At 37.6% G+C, this 23,808-nt stretch overlaps 1 long non-coding RNA gene across 1 annotated transcript in view; it reads right to left on the reverse strand.

Moving 5' to 3' along the window:
• Positions 1 to 23,808, reverse strand: part of LOC112393366 (uncharacterized) — a 44,873-nt gene that overhangs the window by 1,678 nt on the left and 19,387 nt on the right. Inside the window, exons 2-3 of the long non-coding RNA XR_003001902.1 lie at positions 9,939 to 10,085; positions 1,946 to 2,107 (exon numbers count right to left, since the gene is read on the reverse strand). This is a non-coding gene — a long non-coding RNA (uncharacterized LOC112393366). The remainder of the gene's footprint in view (positions 1 to 1,945; positions 2,108 to 9,938; positions 10,086 to 23,808) is intronic.

Below are 23,808 nucleotides of genomic sequence, written 5' to 3' on the forward strand. Positions count from 1 at the left end.
AAAAAAAAAAAAAAAAAAAAAAAAAAAAAGGAAAAAAAAAAGGAAGAAAAAGCGTGGGTTGTTTTCCCATATACCTATCTATGCCGGTGATTTTACATTCTTGTCTTTTCTTTTCTAATATTAAAAAGAAAAAAGAAAAAACTTAACCCTGTTACATTGTGTCCTTTTGAAGGTACTATTGGTCTGGGAAACAAGTCCACAGGGCCTCCCTATGTCTTTGGAGCTTAAACCCCTTGTATATTTGCCCCTTTTCAATAAATGCCCCACGTTGATAGCACAGAGGAGCCCGGCATGCACTGTATGGGAAAGCAGTCCACCTTGTTACAGTTTTAAATTTCTTGCTATCTTAGCATTCAGATACCAATGGCTTGCTAAAAGAAAAAAAGAAATGTAATGTCTTTTTATTCTCAGGTCAATGGCTCACACTTTGTTCTGTTTTCAGAATCATTGTTTTATATATATTATTTTTTTGGGGTTTTTTTTTTTTTTTTTGGTTTTTGTTTTCGTTCCAGAAAAGATTATTTGTTTTGTTAATTTAAAAACGGGCAGAAAGTATTTGAGAAAAACAATGTGAACTGCTTTAGCTTTCTGGGGATTTTAAGAATAGCTTTTCTGCTGAAGCCAATTTCAAGGGGAAAAGTTAAGCACTCCCACTTTCAGAAAAAAAAAAAAAAAAAAAACCCACACACAGAGTGTTGAGGACTTGTAGCTTAAAAAATAAGTTTTAAAAACTGACTTTCTGTATTTATGATAGATATGACCATTTTTGGTGTTGAGTAGATTGTTGCATTGGAAATGAACTGAAGCAGTATGGTAGATTTAAAAGGAAAAAAAAAAAAACCCTTTTGTGTACATTTAGCTTTTTGTATGGTCCAGCTGACAGCTCCTCACTTGATGTTGTCTTGTTCATTCCTAGCAGATAGATTGCAATCCGTTGATTCACCTAAGCTTTTCTCCCCTTTGTCCCTTAATTCCACTTTCTCTTTCCTCCTCCCACCCTATAATCTCCCACTTAAGGTAGCTGCCTTCGTTTCTTAGAGGGTAGCTGCAGAATTATTTTATAAAACTAAAGAAAGAATTTCAAAGGGTTCTAGGGGTCATTAGGATCCTCACAGATTATTTTTGGTTGGGGAGTTGAAACTTTTTAAAGGCATATAATTCTAGTTACCTATGTCTGTTAGCCTTGTACATTTATTTTTTATTTATCCTTCCTTTGGTTTTTCTTTTCACCCTTTTTTTCCCCTCCTTGTTTGGTAGATGCTTCAAATATTCTTTTCCTAAACTAAAGCATTTGTTTCAGTTTGTGTAATTGGGCTGTGTGCTTTTCTTTTCTAAAAAAGTTTTTGGTTAGGGGTTTGGTTTCTGTGTTTTTGTTTTGTTTTCTTTCCTCTCTCAGAAAAAGAAATTTCATGCTTTAAATAAAATCCAAAGACACACCCTTTCACTGCTGAGGCAGAAAAAAGGGAAAGGGTTCTTCTTACTTGAGAATTTGTTTCTGATTTAAATAAACAAGACTTAGTTTAATAAAAGAAAGAGTAAAACAGAAGATTCCCAGGTTGTTATGTGCTTCTTCTGCAAGCAGAGAGGCAGCTGTTAAAGACAATTCCATATACCAAAAGACACACTTTTTACTTCAAACTTTTGTCCTTGTGTTAGGCAGTCTGAGCAGCGAGTGATCCAGAGCGCAGCCAACAAAGAAGCAGATAGCAATGTACGTACAGAGAGCAAAAAAGGAACTGTGTGTGAGGCACTTGTGTTTATGTTAATATCCATATTCCTGTAACACACAACACAACGCAACATACACCCTTTCTCATCTTAAAAAAGCGGTCTGAACTTTGAAAGGAAACCTTTGTGCTGCTATAACGTAGATTTTGGAGACAAATAGATGCTTTGCTGTTTCACCTTCATAGCCAAACATCAACAGAAAAAAATCTCCCCTTACCCCGAAAGTGTGAAATCCTTCTCCCCTTCATTCTCTTCCTTATGTTTCAAAAGGGAACTTTGAAGACTGTGAATGCAGGTTCCATCTGGTCACCTTTCGGGCTTCTTCCCCAGTGCTGAAGCCACTCATCGACTTTGCAAAAAGACTGGAGCATTCCAAGATCTGAAAATGAATTTCTTTTTTTTCTCTTTTTCTTTTTTAGCCGGGACTATTTTATTTTTATGAATTTGTTTTTAGTTTAATGAAAGAGTAGATCCTGAACTGTTGTATATATTTCTAACTAGGCTGACTGATGCACAGTGCAAATTCCTTTTTTAATTTTTTTTTTTTTAAGTAGAAGTACTAAAGAATACCATCTAACTATTCATACCAGTATCCAGTCATAGCATAAGGTGTCAAAAACAAGTACGCAAAACATTTGCTGTTTTAACAAGCTATTTCTTTTAACAAGAATTCTTGTATTTCTCCCTGTGTTTGAGATGAACATTTTTAAATTTTGAAGTTGTACAGTTTTTTGTTTTCCATTATTTTATCTTGTTTGTAACTCTATGAAATATATATATATATATTTTTTGCCATTTAACTGTTGTATGTTACTCTGTGTCTGTATCATATAGAAAAAAATTGTTTTTGTTTTTGGTTCTCTATGTGATACCAATTAACAATTTAACACTAGTTTTATCTGTCAAATTCTGCTAGGTCTTTTCTGAAAACTTTGTTTTTAAAAATGGTAACTGTTTGGTAATAGTGCAATTTCTATCCCTTTCCCTCCCCCCCTCAACTTTAAGTTCATTTCCTTGTAATTTTGCCACCCCTCCCCAAAGTGTTTTCTTTTTCCTTTCTTTTCTTTTCTTTTTTTTTTGAGCTACCATGCCATCCTCCCTCTGTGAGGCAGAGTGACTGTCAGTGTTTTTGTTATGCCATGCCTCGACCTGTGGGTGTGTTCGGCAATAGCAAGGTGGTTGGGTAGACTGACTAAGCATGCTTCCACCCACCAGTGTTCCTCAGTGGGGTTATGTGAGTGTTTCAACCTGGAGTGGGTTGCACGCTTAATGCTTTCCTCTACAAGTATACCGCCCACATATACGTTCATTCAAAAAAAAAATTCTTCTCAGCGTTAACCTAGAAGTAGCAAAGCAGTCGGTGATGGTAAAGCTTAGAGGTCAAACATGAGCTAGTTAGATGTCTGTGGGCTGGCATCCACCATGGCTGTGACCAGTATCATTTACAAAGCATGAATTCACTACAATGCTCGACTGTTTAGATCGGTCCCACTCGGAGAATTTACTCCTGTCTGCTGCATAGTCCGTAGCTGAATAGGATATCTCAAATTTCTTTTTGAATTAGTTCTTCACCTCCATTGATACTTCGTGTTTTTGGTTGGTTGTTTTTTTTCTGAATCTCCACAGTGTGGGTTGGTGCCAGACACCAATCAGTCATAGCACCAAATGGGCCCACAGAATGGGAGTTATTTCCTCCATCCTCCAAAAAGAAACTTAAGAAGGAAACACATTCACACACCTACACATGCGTGCGTGCACACACACACACACACACACACACACACACACACACACGGAAAAGTTTAGGAAGTTCTATTTTTAATTAAAAGCTATTTAAAGAGATGAATGTGGCCAGAGTTTTACACAATTGAAAATAAGGTAACACAGACAGCACGTGTTTAAACCTGAGCTTATCAGGCATGGCAGGAAGTTGCAGGAGAGAGAGGCAGAGACCCAAGCCAGTGCACTTGATGTTCATGGACATATATTTTTTTTTAAATAATAAATTAAATTAAAACATTTTAAATAGAAGCATAAATTGAGTTGGTTGTTTGTTGGCGCTGAGATACTGCCCACTGTGAAACAAAGCTTTGACTAGTTTTTTTGTTTGTTTGTTTACTTTCTTCGGAGGGGAGGGGGGCAAGTTTGGGTAGGAAAGAAAGCATACATGAACGTGACCCTGAGGTGAAGAGGTATATGAACAGCCTTTGCAGTGTACAAAAAAACAAAAAAAAAAAACAAAAAAAAAAAACAAAAAAAAAATAGAGCAAGTGAAACCAAAAATGATGTTCTTGGTGTTTTTCTATAATGTAGTCTTGTTAGCTTTTTTGTTACTGTAACAATGCTGATCTCGAACTGTACCAAAATACATGGAGACTAACAGAACCACATGGAACTTTCAAACTGAAAAAATTTGTCACAAAAACTTTGTTGTCATAGTTAAGTTGATTGTAGATGGTAATTGAATATACTCCTTTGAAAATATTTCATCAAGTATGTTTCCTGCTCATTGTGATACATTAAAAAAAATATGAGCAAAAGTTCTTGTTTCTGTCACCAGAGTTTGTGTGTACATGTGTGAGAAAGAGGTTGATGGCTGGCAAGGTGTAAGTCTGAACAGTAATCTGAGGTTGTGTGGCCAGGGACACTTATTCTGAGGTACACAAGCTCTTTGGTAATTCTAAGTGTCCTTGTATCTCCTGGTACTCATGAAAGTGCAGGAAGTTTTGGTGATGGTGCTGACTAGCTTATTTGAGAAGGGTAAGCCTGACAGCTTGGATGATGTTTGGCCCCAAAGAGCCCTAATAGCATTTCTACTTTTAATTCAAATGTTTATATGAGAATTTTAGATACCTGGGACAACCACAAGCAAGGAAGTTTTGCTGATGATGAGGAAAGAGGTAAGTTTAACTTCTCTGAAATGGGAATTAGATCCAGTGTTTATGACGGAAGGATATGAAAGGTGAGTTGAATTAAATGGATGATTGACTACATTTACCTTTCCTACCAAAGGATTTTTTAAACCCCTGTTAGAGCAGAATTTGAGATAAGACCAGTCTTCAAAACAGTAATAGCATTAGTAATTCCTATATACAAGAGGACTTGGTCCTCTTATCAAAAACCCTCCCTTACAGCAGAAAATGCATGACATTCATTAATAGTACATTCAAGATCAGGCCCAAAGGCCTTCCATTCATCTCTAATTTATAGCCAAAGCCCATAAATAATTTACACAACTCTAGCAGTAGGCCTGGATGGCACTGCAAGCTAGCTGTGTCTTGCAAGGTCTGCAGCATCTGTCCTCAGCCAACAGGGGTCTTTTCTACCCCAGAGGTTGAGCTCTGAAACCCTCTTCTATTGGCTTAGACAGCCATTGTCCACCAAGTCTTTTTTCTTAGTTCCTGCAGCAGGCATTCAAGAAGCAGCAGTGACCCTATTAACTCAACATTTCAAAGAATTCTACAACTGGTACAGGCATTACTAGAGCTCAGAAAGGAAAAGTTGGTTCCCTCACTGGTAGCTGGAACCTCTATGCCAAACAGGTAGTATCACTGTCCCTAATGAAACCCTGCTCTTTCCCCAGGCATTGCACCTTTCTTTTGGGTGTTCCTGCAGAAGCAGATGGCTTCTACCTCAATGTGTTTTCTTGGCATACACTTATGTCACTGATCTTTCTTCTGACCCCATGAAAAGGTACAGTATGGTAAAACTTGTTCAGACCCAAAGCCACATCTGCCTTTCTAGGCTATAATTATTTTAGGGTCTGGCAGGATCACACTGAAATATTTTAAATGGAACTAGTTTTGCAGCAAGGTTTTGCTGCTTCAGCTCTTTGGAAGAAGGTGACTACAATTCAAATTCTTCTTAAGATAAATTTTTAACAAGAAAATAAGCACCTAAATTACATCGAGAGAGGGCTGGGTAAGGGACTCTTTCTGTTACTGAAAAAGCTTTATACTAAAGGGAAAAGAAGTCTTCCAGTCTGGCTTCAATATCATGTTCATGTGGCTATTAGTCTCCTTGGAATTAATAGTTCCCCCCCGCCCGCCGGAAAATGTGAAACGGCAACATCTTAGTACGGCTGGCTGATATGTGTTAGTAGGGTAGCTGTTTCTAATTTTGATTTAAAGAAATGTCTGGAGTGCCTAGCTCCTGTTATAGACTAATGACCTTACAAATCTCACTTTTAACAAGTTTTGACTTTAAGTTACAAGAACCCAAGCAGTTTAAGAGTCAAGCTGAAGGATGAGAAGTTTGCACCTGCTGCTCTGCAGCCTTAATTACAGTAGGACAGATGTGCTTGCTCAGTCTCTGTACATTTCTGCTGGGGGTGGACCAGCCAAGGCTCTGGCAAAACTTGGAAAATTAGTGCTCTCAGGGCCATTATAATAGACAAAGCTTTCCATTACCTTTATTTCACAGCAAAGATGGTGGGTATTTCCCTTCCTCCTTCCCTTCCCTCCTCCCTCCTTTCCTTCCTTCCTTCCTTCTTCCCTTCCTCCTTTTTTTCCTCTCCTCCTTCCCTCTTTCATTCTTTTCTTAACTAGGGGCATATATTTTTTAAATGTCTTATCATTTAGCTTAGATTCCTCTCAAGCTATCTTCTCGAGTTTTTAAATTCCAGATGAAAAATAAATTTGTTCTTTATCCTTTATGATTGCTTCATTTCTTATCTATATGGACCAAAGAGACTGTTTAATCCAATTTAGGGATCCCTTATTAATATAAGAATGCAAGCTTTCAGATGAACTGTTTAACTCTTGGGGCAAGATCCCTTGGCCTGAGAAATGAGTGCTAAGAAACAACAAAGAGTAGCAAGTGACAAAGGCATCAGTAGACATTCTCTGCTTCCGTAACACCAAAAGCTGCTTTGGACACTCACTCTGCCTTGCCTTCCTATGCACAACACACTGCTCTTTCCAAAAGCCCCCTTATGCATTGCTGCTGTCTTTTAGACCCCCTCTGTAATGCTTTCTATTGGCTTGACACTTAAAATATTGTGAAGTTTTGTAAAATTACTTCTTGCTGCTCAAAATGATCTATAAAGTAGGCAGAGTAGGTGACATTGATCCCAGGTGGTCAGGAGAGTGAGGGGAGAAGGCACTGACCGTGCATTCAGCCTCTGTCCAGTGTTCCTTCTCCCCACACAGCATTAGGAGAGTGGTCAAGAGAGCGGGCTCGAGTCAGACTGACGGGGCTCCACCACTGTAACATGGATTGCATTATTACTCCCACTGTAACATGAGGATAAGGGTACCTGCTTCACAGGTTTCTTTTAAAGATTAAATAAGTTAATATCTGTAAAATGTTTCAAACACTTTCTGGTACATACTGAGTATTGAATATCTATTGCTCCTATTATTGTCAGTATTAACTCTCCACTTCTTTGCTGTAGGTCTCTTGGAATCGCAGCTTTTTTTTTGTTTTTAAATTAATTAATTAATTAATTTTTGGCTGCATTGGGTCTCTGTTGCTGCGCGTGGGCTTTCTCTAGTTGTGGTGAGCGGGGGCTACTCTTCATTGTGCGCAGGCTTCTCATTGCAGTGGCTTCTCTTGTTATGAAGCATGGGCTCTAGGCACACGGGCTTCAGTAGTTGTGGCACGTGGGCTCAGTAGTTGTGGCTTAGGGGCTCTAGAGTGCAGGCTCAGTAGTTGTGGCACATGGGCTTAGTTGCTCTGCAGCATGTGGGAACTTCCTGGACCAGGGCTCGAACCCGTGTCCCCTGCATTGGCAGGCAGATTCTTAACCACTGCGCCACCAGGGAAGTCCTGGAATCACAGCTTTCTAACCCTTGCTTTACTTCACAGAGGGTTTGGGGACTTACATAAGTTATATAAGTCAGTCCCATCAAGCCTTTGCCATATGTTTATAGCTGATGTTTACCTGTCTGTACATATCTCAGAGGGTGTAGAGATTTTTCAGGGTGTTTCTGCTCATGAGTTGTACAGGAGGACTGTACTGAATCTCTGCTTCAGTCTTCCCATGTCCAACTTCTAGTGATTAATTTGGTCAGAGAAAAGGATGGCTTAGTTTGCTTTTGTTTGCAAGAATAGACATTCCTACCTCACCATGCCTTGGCAGGTGAGCACTTAAATGTCTGGGTTTACATAATAGAGTAAATGGAGTAGGTTGTGACAATCTGCTCACTGCCATTGCCTGTTTTGAGGTGGTTTGAATACACAGGTTGGGAGCAGCAGTATCTAAAATGAGACTGTGAGAGTGAATGAATTGTACGTGAAACAAAATTGAAAGAGGAAATCACCAAAGGAATGCAGCAAGAGGATCGTTTTACCCCAAAACATGGTTAGAGCTTTTAAAAATACTATTGTTCTAGTAACCTGCAAAATAAACATCAGGAAGAGGCACGGGAACAACTGAGTAAAAACTACATTAGCCCAGAGAAAGGGCTTGAGTATAGCCTCTGCATATATGAACTCATCAGTGACACAGGCTTTAGGAAGCTATGGCTCTGTGAACTTTCTCCATTTTTAATCAGAAACGGTGATGGTACTGGAAATAAGATTGCTGATACTGGTATGAGAGGGCTGGTAAAGGCTATGCAGTATGACTGGTGAGTCATTTTTCCTTTTCTCTGAGGATAATAACATATAAATGAAGCTTTGGCATATTGCCTGTAGATAGGATATTATCATACAGTACCTGCCTTTGATTTCTTTGTTATATGGTTCTAAGTTTGATGTTGTTTGAATACTTTTCAAAGTCTGATTTGCATTCAGCTGAACTTGCTTCTTTTAGTAGTGTAAAGATGTTGCTCCACTGTTGTCTCATTCGAATTGTTTCTAATAAGAAGTCTGCTGCCATCCTTATTTTTTACTGTACTTTTTTCCTCTTTTAAGATTTTTTCTCTTTATCACTAGTTTTATCACATCATGTTATGATGTGCCTTGGTGTAGTTTAATTTATGTTTCTTGTGTTTGGGATCTGTGGAGCTTCATGGATCTGTGAGGTACTACTTTTTGTCAAAATCGGAAATCCTTCAACCATTATTTCTTCAAATCTTTTTTTTTTTTTTTTTTTTTTTTTTTTTTTAAAAATTTTTTTTTTTTTTTTTTTTTTCTGTCTGCTTCACTTCTTCTCCCCTTCACCTTCAGGGATTCCAATTATATATGTATTAGACCATTTAAAGTTAACTCATAGCTTACTGATGCTCTGGTTTGGTGAGGTTTCTTTTTCAGAGGCAGGGCACTCTTTACTCTGTGTGCTTCTTTTTTTTTTTTGGTAGCCCATACAGGGAATGAGTGTGTTTCATTTTTGACCTTCCATGTCTCCACTTTATTTTTGAACATATCACATACAGTTAAAATAACTGCTTTACTGTCATCCTCTGCTAATCTATGTAAGTTCTACGTTGGTTTGATTATTTTCCTCATTATGAATTGTGTTTTCTTACCTCTTTAAAAGTCTACTAGGGCTTCCCTGGTGGCGCAGTGGTTGAGAGTCCGCCTGCCGATGCAGGGGACACGGGTTCGTGCCCCGGTCTGGGAGGATCCCACGTGCCGCGGAGCGGCTGGGCCCGTGAGCCATGGCCGCTGAGCCTGCGCGCCCGGAGCCTGTGCTCGGCAGCGGGAGAGGCCACGGCGGTGAGAGGCCCGCGTACCGCAAAAAAAAAAAAAAGTCTACTAATCTTTGATTGGATACCAGTTATTGTGAATTTTACCTTGTTGAGGGCTGGATATTTTTGTATTCCTAAAAATTTCCAGTTTATTCTGGGATGTGCTTAAGCTACTTAAAAACTGTTTGACCCCTTCATATCTTATTTTTAGGTTTTGTTGGGCAGGACCAGCACACTAACCAAGGGCTAATTATTCCCCATTACTGAAGAACAAAACTTCTGAGAACTCTACTCAAATGTTCCATGAACTTTTTCTGACCCTGTATGTGCATCAGGTGCTGTTCCCTCTTACCTTTTGGGCTGGTTCTTTCTCAGCCTCAAGTAGTTTCCTAACATGCATGATGCATGCACTGGTCAGCACTTTTCTGAATAATCATGGAGGACCCTGTGAAGATCTCCAGAGGTCTCTCTTCTCTGGTACTCTGTCCTGCAAATTCTAGCTGCCTTGCTTTCCGCAGACTCACCTTTATCTCCTCAGCTCAGGGAGTCTGCTGGATTCCACCTAGGTTCCTCACCCTAAGTTGTAACCTGGAAACTCTCTTTAAGGCAGTAGGGTGGGATAATCAAAGGGCTTACCTTATTTGTTTCTCATCTCTCAGGGATCACTGTTCTTCACCGTGTAGTGTCCAGTGTCTCAAGAACCATTCTTTAATACATTTTGTCTTGTGTTTTTAGTTGTTTCAGCTGGGAAAGGTACATCTGGTCTCTATTGCTCCATCTCAGCTGAAAGTAGAAGTCAAATATAGTTTTTAGATATATATGGTAAGAGTCCTGCATACCTTTCTAAGTCACTACCTATGCTTATGAAATTTCCCAAAAGGTGTGATTAACTTAGGAGCCTGATTTCCCCAACACACTTCCCTGAACATGACAGATGCTGACTCACTCTTAGGATCAAAGTTTGAAACTGCTTCATCCTTTTGCTTAATCACAGTGATGAGCAGTGAAAGAAATGTACGTAAATGCATAATTCTGGCCACTTTTTGCCTTGCCATAATGCCACATAGAGTGGAAAAACCAGTTGTTAGGTTTTGAAGTTGTAAGTCAGCCCATGAAGCAGAGGTATGACTGACAGTAAAACATTATTTCAGCTCTTCCCCCTTGATATAAGGGTTATCACTGTTCATAAAGGTAATTCAAGTAAAAAAGAAACACTTTTATTTCAGTGACGTCCTTCACGCAGACCATTTTTCAGGCTAACTAAATGTGGCTCAAGGAAATCCAATAACTTGGAAGTGTGGCACTCTGAGATGAATTCATTGCATTCAAAGGGCTTACCTTATAAGTAACACAGAAGAATGCTAAAAATCTGGCCTCAGCAGACACTAGTCATTCGTGTGAAAGTCAACTTATATTTGTTTGTTATGTTTATTATTTTGGTAGAAATTTGATCCTACTTTAAATTGGTAATATAATAATACATCCACGATCAGTGAAAAACTTAAGTGTTAACTCATTACCTGCTTTCAAAATTCTCAAGATTTGTTCCAGGGTACCCTTCCCACTATGCTTATCTGCAGATAATCTGCTCCACTAACACCAGTCTACCTTCCAAACACACCCTGTACTTTTCCCTCTATATTTAAAGCCTTAACTAATGTCATTCACTAGATGACATCTATCTCATCACATCTGTCCAGTCTCTTTTCTGAAAAGATCAATGAAACTAAAAGCTGGTTCTTTAAGAAGATAAACAAAATTCATAAACCTTTAGCCAGACTCATCAAGAAAAGAAGGGAGAGGACTCAGATCAATAAGATTAGAATGGAAAAGGAGAAATTATAATGGACACCACAGAAATACACAGGATCATAAGAGACTGCTACAAGCAACCATATGCCAATAAAACAGACAACCTAGAAGAAATGGACAAATTCTTAGAAAGGTACAATCTTCCAAGACTGAACCAGGAAGAAATAGAAAATATGAACAAACCATTCACAAGCACTGAAACTGACACTGTGATTAAAAAACTCCCAACAAACAAAAGGTCCAGGACCAGATGGCTTCACAGGTGAATTCTATCAAACATTTAGAGAAGAGTTAACACCTATCCTTCTGAAGCTCTTCCAAAAATTGCAGAGGAAGGAACACTCCCAAACTCACTCTATGAGGCCACCATCACCCTGATAACCAAAACCAAAGATACCACAAAAAAAGAGAAAGAAAATTACAGGGCAATATCACTGATGAACATACACACAAAAATTCTCAACAAAATACTAGCAAACCAAATCCAACAATACATTAAAAGGATCATACACCATGATCAAGTGGGATTTACCCAAGGGGCGCAGGGATTCCTCAATATCTGCAAATCAGTGTGATACACCATGTTAACAAATTGAAGAAGAAAAACCACATGATCATCTTAGTAGATGCAGAAAAAGCTTTTGACAAAATTCAACACCAATTTATGATAAAAGCTCTCCAGAAAGTGGGTATAGAGGGAATCTACCTCAACATAATAAAGGCCATATATGACAAACCCACAGCTAATATCATACTCAACAGTGAAAAGCTGAAAGCATTTCCTCAAAGATGAGGAACAAGACAGGGATGCACATGCTTGCCACTTTCATTCAACATAGTTTTGGAAGTCCTTGCCATGGCAATCAGAGAAGAAAATGAAATAGAAGGAATCCAAACTGGAAAAGAAGTAAAACTGTCGTTGTTGGCAGATGACATGATACTGTACTATATAGAAAATCCTAAAGATGCTACCAGAAACTACTAGAGCTCATCAATGAATTCAGTAAGGTTGTAGGATACAAAATTAATACACAGATATCTCTTGCATTGCTATACACTAACAACAAAAGATCATAAAGACAAATTAAGGAAACAATCCCATTTACCATCACATCAAAAAGAATAAAATACCTAGGAATAAACCTACCTAAGGAGGCAAAAGACCTGTACTCTGAAAACTGTAAGATAAGAAATCGATGACACCAAAAGATGAAGAGATATACCATGTTCTTGAATTGCAAAAATCAATACTGTCAAAATGACTATACTACTTAAGGCAATCTACAGATTCAGTGCAATCTTTATTAAATTACCAATGGCATTTTTCACAGAACTAGAACAAAAGAATTTAAAAATTTGTATGGAAACACAAAAGATCTCAAATAGCCAAAGCAATCTTGAGAAAGAAAAATACAGCTGGAGGAATCAGGCTCCCTGACTTCAGACTATACTACAAAGCTACAGTAATCAAGACAGTATGGTACTGGCACAAAAACAGAAATATACATCAATGGAACAGGATAAAAAGCCCAGAAATAAAACCACACACCTATGGTCAATTAATCTATTACAAAGGAGGCCAGAATATACACTGGAGAAAAGACAGTCTCTTCAATAAGTGGTGCTGGGAAAACTGGACAGCTACATGTAAAAGAATGAAACTAGAACATTCTCTAACACCATACACAATAATAAACTCAAAGTGGATTAAAGACCTAAATGTAAATTGGACACTATACAACTCTTAGAGGAAAACATAGGTAGAACACTCTTTGACATAAATCGCAGCAAGATCTTTTCTGACCCACCTCCTAGAGTGATGAAAATAAAACCAAAAATAAAAGGGACCTAATTAAACTTAAAAGGTTCTGCACAGTGAAAGAAGCCATAAGCAAACGAGAAGACAAGACACAGAATGCTAGAAAATATTTGCAGATGAAGTGACTGACAAGGGATTTATGCCCAAAATATACAAATAGCTCACACAGCTCTATGTCAAAAAACCAAACAACCTGAACAGAAAATGGGCAGAAGCTCTAAATAGACATTTCTCCAAAGAAGATATACAGATGGCCAAAAAGCACATGAAAAGATGCTCAACATCAGTATCAGAGAAATGCAAATCAAAACTACAAAGAGGTATCACCTCACACTGGTCAAGAAGTCTACAAAAAATAAATGCTGGAGAGGGTGTGGAGAAAAGAGAACCTTCCTATATTGTTAGTGAGAATGTAAATTGGTACAACCATTATGGGGAACAGTATGGAGGTTCCTTAAAAACCTAAAAATAGAACTACCATATGATCCAGCAATCCCACTCCTGGGCATATATCTGGAGAAAACTATAAGTAGAAATAATATATGCACCTCAATGTTCATTGCAGCATTATTTACAAGAGCCAAGACATGGAAGCAACCTAAATGTCCATCGACAGAGGAATGGATAAAGAAGATGTGGTACATATATACAATGGAATATTACTCAGCCATAAAAAAGAATGAAATAATGCCATTTGTAGCAACATGACTGGACCTAGAGATTATCATGCTAAGTAAGTCAGACAGAGAAAGAAAAATATCATATGACATCACTCGTATGTGGAATCTAATTTTTAAAAATGATACAAATGAACTTATTTACAAAACAGAAACAGACTTTCAGATATCGAAAACAAAATTACCAAAGGGGAAATGTGGGGGGAGGGTAAAGTCAGGAGTTTGGGATTAACACACACACACTACTATATATAAGACAGATAATCAACAAGGACTTACTGTATATCACAGGGAACCCTACTCAATATTCTGTGATAACCTATATGAGAAAAGAATCTGAAAAAGAATGTGTATATGTATAACTGAGTCACTTTGCCTTACACCTGAAACTAACACAACACTGTAAATCAAGTATACTCCAATAAAAGTTTTTTAAAAATTGGTGCAGCCACTATGGAAAACAGTATAGAAGTTCCTCAAAAAATTAAAAATATAACTACCATATGATTCAGCAATTCCAGTTCTAGGTATTAATCCAAAGGAAGTGAAATCACTATCTCACAAAGATATCTGCATCCCCTATTCACTGCAACATTATTTACAATAGCCAAGACATGAAAACAATCTAAATGTCCATCAACAGATGAATGGATAGCGAAAATGTTATGTATATATACAATGGAATATTATACAGCTATAAGAAAGAAGGAAATCCTGCTATTTGCAACAACATGGATGGTAACCTTTAGGGCATTATACTAAGTAAAATAAGTCAAAGAAGGACAAATATCATAAGATCCTACTTATATGTGGAATCAGAAAACCAAACTTAAAGATATAGCAACAGATTGGTGGTTGTAGAGGCTGGAGGAGTGGGTGAAATGAGTGAAGGTGGTCAAAAGGTACAATCTTCCAGTTAGAAGATAATTAAGTCCCAGGGGTGTAATATATAGCATGGTGACTATAGTTCTGTTAACAATACTGTATTGTAAATTTGAAAGTTGCTAAGATAGTAGATCTTAAAAGTTCTTACACAAGACAAAAAACTGTAACAATGCGTGGTAATGGATTTTAACTAAACTTACCCTGGTAGTCATTCTGCAATATACCCATATATGAAATCATTATGTTGCACACCTAAAAAGTATGTCAATTACTTCTTAATAATAATAAATGAATACTGATGGTATAAAAAGTAGCTGTGTAATTTTTTAAAATACATAGAGTTTAAATACACAACATTAGCATTTAGGTCAGAAGAGGGTAAATGGAGTTAAAATCCTTTATACTTCTTGTATTGTCCATGAAGCAAGTGAAAGTACTGATCCCCATTAGGCTTTTGTGTGTTAAGAATGGTTTTAATTTCTTTGTTTAAGTTTCATGTATTTATGCATTTGTAGTCAATATTCAAAATATGACACAGGAAGAGCTGAATGTTCAATCAGTTCAATAAATGGTCTATAAATTGAGAAGGCATTCTTGCCATAGAGGAGAAAATCAGCATTCAGAAAGAGAAACAAACATTTAAGTTTTTAATTTTCATAACTTCGTTAGCAAAATAATATACACCCACTAGCCAAACCTCAAACTCTAGTGCCTTCAAAAAAAAAAATCCTCGAGTACTACAGACTTAGTTTTAAGTCAGATCTACTGAGGTATAATCTACACACAGTAAAAATCATCCTTTTTAGGTGTACAGTTTTATGAGTTTTGACAAATGTATATGTTGGATCACCACCAAAAATCAACATATAGGATATTTCCATTACCCCTGAAAAGTTCCCTCCTTTGTTGTCAGTCCTCTCCCAATCCCCATCTCAAGCACCACTGATCTGTTTTCTTTCCCTATAGCTTTACCTTTTAGAGAGGAATGTAATATAAACAGAAGTATACAGTAGGTAGCCTTTTGTGTCTGGTTTCTTTCACTAAAGGATAAGGCTTTGGAGATTCATTTATGTTGTTAAATATGTCAACAGTTCCTTTTTTTTTTCATGGAATAGTGTTCCACTGTGTGGCTATACCCTGATTTAGTTACCCATTCACCAGCTGATGGATATTTGGGTCTTTTCCAGTTTGGGACAATTTTTAATAAAGCTGCCATAAACATTCATGTGCAGATCTTTGTGTGGACATATGTTTTATTTTCTCTTGAGTAAATACCTAGGCATGGGATTGCTGGGCTATATGGTAAATGTAAAATATAACTTTATAAGAAGATACCTCTGGTAGACAGACTCTAAGACACGGGCAATTATCCCAGCCTCCTAGTATTTATGCCCTGTGTAATACGATTCCCTTGAGTGTAGGTGGAACCTGCTTCTAACCAATAGAATATGGCAAAAGTGAAAGGATGTCACTTCCATGATTATATTACATAAAATTTTAACTTTCGTCTTGCTAGCAGACTTCCTCTATTTATTCTCTTTCTTCTTGGTTCTGATGAAGTAAGATGTCATATGAATTAGCCCATTAGCAAGAAACTGAGGGCAACCAACAGCCAACAATGAACTGAGGCTCTCAATCTGATGGCTCACAAGGAATTAAATCCTGCCAACAACCACATGAGCTTGAAATCAGATCTTTCCCCATTTGAGCCTCAGATGAGACTCCAAGCATGACTGACACCTTGACTGCAGTCTTGTTAGAGACCCTAAACAGAGGACTCAGTAAAGCTCAGCCCAGAATCTTGAGTCATAGAAACTCTGATATCACACGTGTGTTGTTTTAAACAGCTAAGTGTATATAATTTATGTGGCAAATTGATAATTAATACACTGCTGCTTTTCTAAAATGATAATACCAATTTACATTCCCATCAGCAATGGGAGTTCCACTTGCTTTGCACACTCACTAGTACTTGGTAGTGTCAGTTTTTCTAAATTACAACCATTCTAAAATGTGTGAACTGGTATCTCACTGCAATTTTGTGTTTCCCTTATGACTAATAACTTGGACTATCTATTCATGTGCTTATTTGCCATCCATCTTTTTATTTTACTAACATTGTATTTTGAAGACCAGAGCTTTAAATTTCAAGACAATTTGTCAATTTTTCTTCTGTGGTATGTACTTTCTGTGATCCAAGAAACCTGTGCTAATCTAAGGTCACTTTAGACTTTTAAAGACTTTCTCCTACATCTTCTTCTAGAAGTCTTAGAATTTTAGATTTTACATTTAAACCTATGATTCATTCTGAGTTATTATTTTTGTATAGTATGTGAAGCATGGGTTTTGGGGTTCTATTTTTTTTTTTTTTTTTTTTTTTTTTTTTTTTTTTTGAATTTTTTCCATAACATTTTGCATATAGATGTCGAATTGTTCCAGTACCATTTGTTGGAAAGACTGTCATTCCTCCATTGAATTACCTTTGCATCTTTATTGAAAATCAATTAACCATATATGTGTGGTACTATTTCTGGACTCTATTCTGTATCACTGATCTCTATATCTATCCAAATCGACACTGCATTGTCTTGATTACTATAGCTTCTTAGTAAGTCTTGAGATCAGGTACTGTAAGTCCTCTAACTTTGTTCTTCTTTATCAAAATTGTCAATTCCCTCTAATTTGATGTATATGGTTCAATATCATACCCATCAAAAACTCAATAGGCTGTACTGTAGCCAATTCAATAAGCTAATTCTAAAATTTATATTGTGTTATGGTCTAAATCTTTGTCTCCCCTCAATATTCATAGGTGGAAAACCTAATGTCCAAGGTGGTGGTATTAGCCAGTGGGGGTCTTTGGGAAGTGATTAGGTCATAAGAGCAGAGCCCTCATGAATCGTATTAGTACCCTTATAAAAGAGGCTCCAGAGGGCTAGTTCACTCATTTGCCACATGTGGATACAACAAGAAGTCTACAACCTGGAAGAGGGCCCTCCCCTGACCGTGGTGGCCTCCTGATCTTGGACTTCTAGCATCCAGAACTGGGAGAAATAAGTTTCTGTTTGTAAGTTACCCAGTCTGTGGAATTTTTTTATAGCAGCCTGAACAGTCTAAGACATGGAAATACAAAAGACCAAAATGAACCATAACACTCTTGAAGAATAAACACCTAGAATATCTTGTTCTATCAGAGATAAAGACTTGTAATAGAGTAATTAAAACAGTGTCAATAGATGCATAGATGGACAAACAGAACATAGAGAGCCCAGAAATAGACCCACACATATATGGATGCTTAACTTATGACAACATTCAGAGCAGTAGGGTAACAATGGTCCTTTCAATAAAAGATACTAGAAAAACTGGGTATCCATGGGTGAAAAAATATGAATCTGGACCCCTCTGTAGCATCATTTTCTACAGATGGATTATAGACCTAAAATCTCTTTCAGCAAAACAATATAAAATTTTTAGAGGATAATATAGAAGAATATTTTCATGAACTTAGGGTAGAAATTTCTTTTTAAAAAATCATTTATGAGAAAGGGAGATGCTGATAAATTTGACTGTATTAAGAACTTCTTCAGCATATCAAAAGACACTAGGTAGAATATGAAATGTAAGCCACAGAGGAGGAGAAAGCATTTGCAACATGTATAACCAAACAAAGTACTAGTATTCCCATATACAAAGAACTCCTACTAAAGTCATTAAGAAAACAACAGACAAGTGGATAAATGGGCAGAAAACCTCAACAGGCACTTCACAAAAGAAGAAATTCAAAAGGCCGATTAACATCTGAAAAGATAATCTCATCAGTAATCAGGGGAATACAGATTAAAAGCACAACGTGATACTATTACATATCCACAAGATTAGCTAAAAATCTGACAATACCGAGTGTTGATATTGATTTTGAAAACTCTTAAAAACTAATGTGGGCTGTAAATTGGACAACACTCTGGCATTATACAGTAAAGACAGAGATATGCATGACATATGACACAGCAATTCCACTCCTATTTGTATACCCTAAAGAAACTCACCAACAGGTACTCGCTTATGGTACAAAAACATTATTCTAGCAGCCCTTTTTGGGAAGACCCCATACCGGAAACTCTTTTATTCATAGATCAAGACTTACAAAGTAAAACTTTAAAGAAAAGCAAGAATGTAATTTCCATGAAAGCCAGGACAGTGGTTACCTCTACTCTAAAGGTGGTGATGAGAAAGGGGCATGTGGAAACAGGAAGGTGTTTCTGGAGTTCTGGGGTTCTATTTCTTAACCTGGGTGATAAGTTTTTCCTTTATATGATTCGGTTAAACTGTACTTTTAAGTATTTTAAGCCCTTCTCTGTAATATGTGTATGTTTTCCACAGTAAAATGGATTTTTACATATACAAGATGCAATACAGGTTGCATAATAAACTAGAGTTTATATATAGAAATAAATAACAAATATATTTATTTTATACATATAAATGTATAAGAGTGTGTGTGTGTGTGCAATGAGTATCTCTGATGGATTCAAAAGATACCAGTAACAGTGGTTGCTTTTGAGGAACTGGGAGGTCAAAGATGGGAGAGACTGAATTTTCATTTTATTTCCTTTTTACTGTTTGAATTTTATACAAAGTATATTATTTTTACAAAATGTGTTTTAAATGTTATTTAAAACACAACAAACAACAAAAGAAAAATTACATCTTATACTAAATGAGCCTAATATTACAGTGGGCCGAGAAAGTGGGTTCATCTCAGGTTTACTCCAGTGAAGAAGAGATTTAGATGCAAATGCTGCTTCTTTTGTAGCCACTGTTTACCTCTTTGGGATGTGTAGTACCAGCTCACATCCCTGGTTTTAAGTATTTTGGTACAGTGACACCATAATGAGTTTCATCACAAACTAGTGATGAAAAAGTCACTATGGTTCTGGGAAAAACAGAACCTAAACAGGTGACTTGATGAGGCTTAAAAGTGTGTCACTGACCTACTTTGGGTTTGATCTTGATGTTTATTGGTGATGAAGGCATCTCTCTCCCATAAACCTGACAATTTACTCCCACCCATATCACTTGGATATAATGGCAAAGTAAATCCAGTGACAAGTGCCCAGAATCATGAGGTGGCTGGCACACTTATAGAACTTAAAAACAGTTCCAAGGTTTTTCTTAAAGTGTTTTGTTCTTTCAGATTGCTATAAGTGACTTACAATGTGCTTTTTAGAAAACACTCAGAAAATCTTTTCTGGATGGCAATACTCATAGGAGGAAAAATTGAGACAATCAGAAGGAAGCTCCTATTTAGTAATATGTTTAGTAATTTAGTAAAAATTTAATAATTTCAGTAATGTTTTAATGCTAGGAATATGAAGGAAAGAACATTTTATACAATAGTTAAAACCGATATAGCTGAGAATACTTCACTTAATCCTCTTTCCTAAAGGCCCATTATGATATCTTTTGTTTTCATCCAGTTCCAATCTCTTGCCTACTCCTCAGCTTGCTGTATCAAATCCTTTTATGATGAGGACTACAGGTACACACTCCTCAGCTTGCTTGCCTGTTTTTTTTTCTTTTCTTTCTTCTCCTCTCCCCTTCCTCTCTCCCCTTACCCCCTCCATCTTCTCTTTCTCTCCCTCCCTCCCTTGCTTCCTTCTTTCCTTCCTCCCTTCCTTCCAAGTATGTGGTTTGGGATCCCACTTCCAGTGACTGGTTATAAATACCCTTCCTTACAATACACTGAGGAATATACTTTTCTTCTTCTATATATTTTTACAGTTAAAAGTTCAAGTAAGGTAGTCATGCTGCTCAAGCCTTTTGGTAGACGTTCTTTTGGTAAAACATACCATAGCATAGTGTGATAAAGATAAATGAAAGAAATCTACTGAAGGAAATATTTTCTGAAACTTCACTTCTTAACTTTCTTTTTAAAGAGTAATTTATGACCTTAATTTAAAGGTCCATTAGATATAAAGACTGCCTATATTAACATACAAGAAACTGTGATTCTCTAGCAAGAATTTACAAATGATTTCCTACATTTTGGTATCTAATTATAACCATTACAGCTAAAATTTATAAAGATAAGCACACAGATCAAAGCATCCCATAGGTGGAATTTATTCAGTTTTAGGTTTGGACTCAGCACTTTAAAGCCATGTTCTTATTTACTGAATGCCGAGAAGTGAATCACTGCAGATTCTTGACTAATATGGTTTGTGAGTTCCATCAGAGGTCGTTCCTTGTTTAGATACAAGTGAGATTCAAAGGTCAAGTGTAAATTTTTTAAGTAACCACCATGTTCTTGTCTTTTCTACCATAACTGTAAGAAATTATGAACAGTGTCAATCTAGAATATGGCCTCCTCTGATTGCCCAAGAAGAAGAGAATGTAAACCCCAGTGCTAATATGATATTCTAATCTATAAAGCAACAGATCTTTCAGGACTCTAGGAAATAGGGCTGTCAATAGGAGCACCAAACCCAGGCAAGACATCTAGGACATCCACTCTGGGTTAATCTCTTAGCTTTCACAATAGGAGAACATATCAAAAAAAGAAAAAGAAAAGGAAGCCAGCAGGTATACTAGGGACAGTGGAATATCAGGAGAGCTTTGCTTATCCAGTGGCCCCTTCAGATAAAATCTCCTTGAGTTTTTAACGTGTTTTGACAGGACACCTGCCTGAAGTCTTGCAGGACATCACTGAAAAGGATCTTCCTTGGTCTTTATTAGCAAATAATTTTCATAGTTGCCAAATACAAATGGAAAATGACTAGCTTAGACCACTGCTGCCCTTTATTTACTTCTTATTTGCCTGGGGCATTTCTGGACCCTCTCAAGGATATGGCAACTGCTCCACACCTTCTAGTTCGTGCAAAGATGAGGCCTAGAGCAACAGAGGAGATCCTCCTTATAAGACATATTTCTTCCCAGAGAAGTCTGTGTGTTTCTTTATGTTTATAACTGTATGCAAAGGAGCTTGGAATTTGAGAGATTGTAAAAACATGAAAAAGAGTTTGCAATCTGCCACATTCTAGTACTTAAGGCTCCCAAAGTAGCCATGTAGTGCATCTGACTATCCTCCAACAAGAACTGTCCTCTGATGTGTCTGAAAGAAAGGTGACCATCATGTGCAGACTCTTCATGGACTGGCTCTCTATTTGGACAGCTGCATAATATCGAGATCTCTGATACCCCGTCTGGGGACAAAATTTTCTCAGCTGTGCAGGTACCAGGTTATCCTGGAATACAGTGAAATAAAAATAAAACATTTCTTTTTGTCTGTCGGGCAGAAAAATGATATTGCTTTGTTAAAATCTGGTTTGTTTCCCTTTTCTGTTACCTAACCAGTTCTTCAACCTGGAGCTGGAAGTGATTGAGACTTTAAAACGCTTTGTTACTGGTTGTTTTTTCTAATAAGCACAATGGTTTACTCCCTTTGGAGGCAGGGGCCCCATGTAATGAGTTGATGCTTCTGTTAACTCTAAGAACCCTTAATTATTTCCACCATTTTCTCCATGTGTTTCCTTTGCCGACTGTGTGAATCAGAGGCAGGCTGCTGGTTGTCAGAGACTGCAAATTCACTGGCCTTCCTTGTTGGCAAGGAACTGAATTCTGCAGCGTCTGAATTCATGGACAGAGTATCCTGTCTCAGTTAGCGCAGCACCTTCTGTTTTTAGTTTACTGGTGATCGGGGCACATCACAAGAACTTGGAGTGCAGCTAAAGCCAAATCAGACTTGACAGAAAATTATTAGCAGGGTACAGAAGGAAAAAGGATCCCCCTTCCTTTCTGTAATCAGGTTAATATGTGCATGGAATGTTTCACTTTAAAAGGTAGTGTGTTTTGGCAAAGCTGGTTTCTTCAGCAGAATTTCAGTTCCCATTATTCGAGGCTATCCATTGCTGCTCTGGCAGGGCCTTTGATCAGTAAACTCGGTGGGGGAGAAGGGCATAGGCATATTAATAACTTCAACATGTGGCCCTTCGGCCCAGCTGTACCCTTGTCTTGGAAAAAGGCCAACTGGAAAGGGTTTTCTTAACGTGACCTATGTATGCATATTTTGGAAAGGGGTAAAGGGAAGATAGGGGTTCAAAGAAGAAATAAAATCTGGTTTTATGGTAGTTCTTTCTTTTGTCCCGGTTCCCTACTTCGGGCATTCTGCTACTACATATTTGGATCCTATGGACTCTGGCTCCATCCTGGACTTTTACTATCTTCATTCCTTCTGCTATAATGTTATAAAGATTAAAGCTGTTGGTTTAATTTACATACTGGCTCAGGCAAGGTTAGGGAGAGGCAGGAGGCTCTGTAAGAGTCTGTTGGGATAAGAGATTAATGGGAACCAGGTGCCTGAAATGGGAGTCCAGGGTCCATTTTGCCAGGACTGTATCTTTTGCCCTTTCCCCCCTGCATTGGTATTTTTGACTGTTTTATTTTAACAATCATAGGCTTTAGGCCTCATTAAATTACTGCCACAGACTAGAGCCCAGCCTACTCTTTCAGTGTGTGTTTCCTTGTATTATTTCATACCATCTTCCTTTCATTTTCTCCTTCTGGGATGTTCATTTGCCATGTATCCCTGTCTGGTCCTCAAAAGGTTCCTGAGTGACTCTATACCATAGTCATGGAGAGCAGGCTTAGCTCATCACAAGTGGCTTTTCAAAAAATGAACTCAGCTGACATTTATCTCTTGTTCCCTCTCTCTCCTCCTCTTCCTCCTTCAATTTTATTATATCCTTACCATTTCCTTGATCCACATTTTCCACATTTCTAATTCCCTAACCGTCTGATACCAACTTGTCACAGAAGATTAGCAGGGAATGATCCCAGGGATGGGATGTGATACCCAAGGGCACTGTATTACCTAGGATACAAATATGATGTCTGTAAAAAAGGCCAAAATAACAATGGTTTAAACAAGGTAGCAGTTACTTTTTGTGTCACGTAACAGTCCAAGCACGAGCAGCAGTGGGGCTGAAAAGGTGGCGCCATCGTCTCAGATATCCTGACTCCTCTCCTGTTGCTTTCTTATTCTCAACACACAGCTTCCATCATATAGTGTAGGATTGCTTCTCCAGTTCCTGTCCTCACAGCAGGAAAGGAGAAAAGTGGGGGAGGGCATGCTCCTTCCATTTTAAAAGTATTAAGTTGTACTTACTACCTCTTATATTCTACCGTCCAGAACCTAACCACCTGGCCGCACTTAGCTGTCAGGGAGATTGGGACATGAATTCTTCAGCTGCTGGTTTTCTTTGCCACAGAAACCTGCTTAGCATTTTGGTTCAGATAACTATGGGCATTGTGA

The sequence above is a fragment of the Neophocaena asiaeorientalis genome, unplaced genomic scaffold (genome assembly GCF_003031525.2).
Source record: "Neophocaena asiaeorientalis asiaeorientalis breed wild unplaced genomic scaffold, Neophocaena_asiaeorientalis_V1.1 scaffold40, whole genome shotgun sequence".
Lineage (NCBI taxonomy): Eukaryota > Metazoa > Chordata > Mammalia > Artiodactyla > Phocoenidae > Neophocaena > Neophocaena asiaeorientalis.